Genomic DNA, 4,208 nt, shown 5'->3' with positions numbered 1-4,208 from the left:
TGTGTGTGTGTGTGTGTGTGTGTGTGTGTGTGTGTGTGTGTGTGTGTGTGTGTATGTAATATAATTGAGCTGTAAGATGGGTACATAACTAGGTTATGTATAAGTTTCGGTACAATCCAAATATGCTGATTTTTAAAAGAAAGCGTAATTTAGTATATATACAGTCAGTGATCAAGAGGATTTTGGGTAAAATCACTAAGGCACTTGAGATAGTTGGCTCAAGGAAGCTCTTGCTGAATGGAGGGACTTACATCACCAGTTGGCTCTAGAAGGAGAGCGATATCTTCAACAGAGCGAACATCTAACGCTGTTTCACAGCCCTGAGTGAATATTCGCAGCCTGCTTCTCCATCTTCAGTAGATCTGACTTTAGATTTTGCTTTTGATATAATGGCTCTCGGCAAGGAAAATGTGTGTCTGATCCTTGGGGCACTTGGTACATCTGTCTGCCCCTGGAGGAGGAGATATCAGAGCTAAGCGCGACTTACGAGGGCCAGGGACAGAATAGTAGAGTAAAACTGTATTTGTAAAGCCTTGGATCAAGAGAGAGCTTTCTCAGAGTACTTGAGGAAGCCAAAAGGCCACTCCCTACCCACAGCAAAGCTGGGCGACATGACTGTTACTTCTAGGAAGGTCTCAAAAATATATTCAGAAGAAGAAGGATTAAAAAAATGAGAAGGACATAGATATAGAAGTATACTTTGAATGTCTTTTAGAAATAGAAATGACAATTCATTCACATTTACAGGTCTTAACAAAGTCCAAGCTCATAAAAGTCATTCTAACAGTTTAAATTTGGAAAATTGCACAGGAGGAGAATCTTGAGAGATAACCGGCATAGGGGGCGGTGCTGATTGCCTATAATGAATAGCAGCTTAAGAAAAGCAGGTGTGCGCACGCACATGCGCACCGGTGTGCAGCCTGTCCTAGAAACACTCCTCTTGCTTAAAGCTGAGGCAACAGAGAGAGGCTAAGCTGGTCACCTGGGATGATGCAAAAAAAAAACAAGCTGATGTCAACACTCAGTGTTCAAATTTTTTTACCCTCGGGTTTTCCAGACAATCCCTTAATAGATGATGATGATGATGATGATGATGATGATGATGATAATCATAATTTATTACAATTTATTCAATTTGTATCCTAACTGTGGCTCTTTCCCATGTCTCCTCCCAATCCCACCTTCCCTCCCTCTTCTCCTCCCATGCCCCTCCCCTAGTCCCCTGATAGGGGTGGTCCTCCTCCCCTTTCTATCTGACCCTATCCTATCAGGTCTCATCAGGACTGGCTGCATTGTCTTCCTCTGTAGCCTGGTAAGGCTGCACCTCACAGAGAGAGGTGATCAGAGAGCCAGTCACTGAGTTCATGCCAGAGACAATTCCTGTTCCCCTTACTAGAAAACCCACATGAAGACTGAGTCTATGGGCTACATATGAGCAGGGTTTAAGGTTTTTTGTTTGTTTGTTTGTTTTTGTTTTTGGCAGACACTCCTATTCTCTTTTTGTGCTCTATATCTACACACTAAGGGGAATGTGACATTTGAAATGCAGAGCACTAATTCTTTATCAAAGAGAAGGAATGTGCCCATGATATAAAAACCTAGTCCTGCATAACATTTACAAAACTTAATAAATATCCTTAAAATGAAAAATGTCTACAGATGAACTTATCTGAATTCTTCTTTCTCTTTTATACCGAATGTGTATATAAATGGTAAAAACTAACATACAAACCAAAACAAATTTCTGTCCTGTATTTTTGTCTTCATGGGTTAGACAGCACAAGAACTACCATTGGTGAAACTGAATTGTAATCGCCATTGTTATTACTAATTTACTCATGTAGAGAGTTTCCTGGAGGAGTAAGGCTACTTTCATTACCCCCTATTGCATGGGGTTTTTTCTCTTTCAGGACTTTTTAAATGTTTTTCTAGGCTACTTAGGACCAGCTCTTTGAGTTTTCATCACCTTGTTAATGGATCCATCACAAAGATGCCTTGACCTGCACCAAGTCTTTTCCCCCAACTCTGAAGACTCAGGCTTACATCCAGAAATGTTACCAAAGCTGCTACATAACTTGCCTGGTAACTCTAGAGGCGAGCTACTATCCACAACCTCAGGAGACGAACCCCAAGCAGAGGATAGAAGCTAAAGGCTATGGCAAAAAGGAACTGGCAGGACTAGAGGAGTCTGGATGTGTGAATGGAGAAGGTGGCTGACATGATCTAGATATCTCCTAAGATAGGTATTTCCTTAGTTTAGAAAGGAACAACCAAGGAACACTGGTAAGCAGAGAGATCAGAGTGAGGCCAGAAGTGTACCATTAACACGTACCTGCATTTTCTTTGGATGTTATATAGGCAAGATCTCAGAAGGGAGTGACTGTGGCAAAGAGTGGGTTTCGGCATAAACCTTACACTATTCTTTTCTTCTGCTGGTAATTTAGCACAGCAATTTGAAAAAGCTGCTGTGTGCTAGAGAAGTCTGTACAGCAATGACTTTGTATAACTTATGCATGATAGTCTCTACAATCATTTGAACTTTGTCATCTCCATTCTATACTCCCCCTTTCCAGTATTATCTTCTTATCTTGCCTCTGATTACTTACCAGGAATCTATACAGCCTGAATGTATTTGAGCAACTGCAATATATTTCTACTTTTTTATTTGACCCGAAGAACTACCTGTGAGTAGTCCATGTGCTGCACGGTGCTAAGTCTGTGAGATGAAATACAGTATGTTGAAGAGTCTAAAATTAATACTTTGATATAAAATTTGTGTAAATAATCACAATTCTGGTCCTCAAGATTTTGAAATTAGAAGTCATGTGTTATTTTAGTATTTAGGCATACAAAATGTATATAGAGGAACTGAAGAGAAAATTCAAAATAAATTGAAGGTATGACAGCGAATATGTAGAAGATAAGTAACTGAAGAAAAGAAGAATGTGAAATATTTCATGTAGTGGTAAGATTTTGGTTACATTTTTTGGGATGTTTCAAGCTTAAATCAGTACAAACCAGTAAAAATAATGCAATCACTATAAAAGTGTTTTCTTTAAACTCTCCTTGGAGGACTCTTTGTAAACTTTATCAACCATTGGCTTAGAAATAAGAGGGTGCTGTGTATCACTCAAACTTTCAGTAATTGATGTTTTAATTTCTTTATACAAATGATGTTTTACCTTCTTTCCTCTGTTATCTTTTCTCTTTGGCATTTTTCAGTACTGTTTTGATAGGATAATAAATGGCATAGCTGTTTATTTTAAAGTGATTTCAGTTTCAAGATATCCTAAAAAAGAGCCCCACTTCACTGCAGAAAAGAACACTTGAACAATTAACTGTGACATGCAGGTATAAATTAAGACTCCACGTGTAGATAAATGAATCTGTCACACATATAATTGCCAGGCAGAGTGTTTATACATTCAGCTACTTGCGTGTATTTGCAGCCTCTACTCTAAAATGATAAAGTAGACTATGTTAAGCCATAGTTTCTGCTTCTGCAGCTGATGGCCGCACTTTTCACTGTGAAGGGTCTTTCCTGAGCTTCAAAGTGAGAAGTGGTGGGGCACTCTCTTGGAGGTGCAGTGGTGTGCTTTTCACCTCCGTCATGCAGGCTGCAGTGGATGATTCACAGACCAAAACAGTTTTAAGAAAAGAGATTATCATGCTCCCAGTGACACATAGCAACTGAGAACTTTAACCCCAAGGAAGCAACTCCTGAGCTGGCAAAAGCTGAGATCTCTCTGAAATGTGCAAAGCAAGTGTTTTAAGTACAGGTCATCTCCAAATCGCTGCCTACTGCTTTAACTCAGCATCTACAGGAAGCCTTCGATTTCAAGGTTTGATTTAAAGCTTTTACTTTCTTTTATTCCTTTTTATTTATTCTCTGCCTTGCACTATGACAATGATACAAATGTTTTCATGGACTAATTAATACAGTCGCTGGATAAACCCATGAAACTCCCTGAAAACAAATGATTTAGCAGTCTTACCTTCCAGTATGCTGCAATTACTTGGAGAGCCCCAGGCTAGGTATGCTTTGATACTTAAATATCAGCACTTTATTCAGGAATTCTATTTACATAATCTGTTTACTAATTGCTGACTTGGTGCATTTTCCCAATATTGAGCCTTGGAAAGTCTAGCTTTGAGTCAGCTTTCCTCTTTAAGTTCGGAAGCCTGAAGGAATGAAAGCAGCAACCAAA

The sequence above is a fragment of the Psammomys obesus genome, unplaced genomic scaffold (assembly GCF_907164565.1).
Source record: "Psammomys obesus unplaced genomic scaffold, mPsaObe1.curated_primary_1811, whole genome shotgun sequence".
Lineage (NCBI taxonomy): Eukaryota > Metazoa > Chordata > Mammalia > Rodentia > Muridae > Psammomys > Psammomys obesus.
This window is presented reverse-complemented; position numbering follows the sequence as displayed.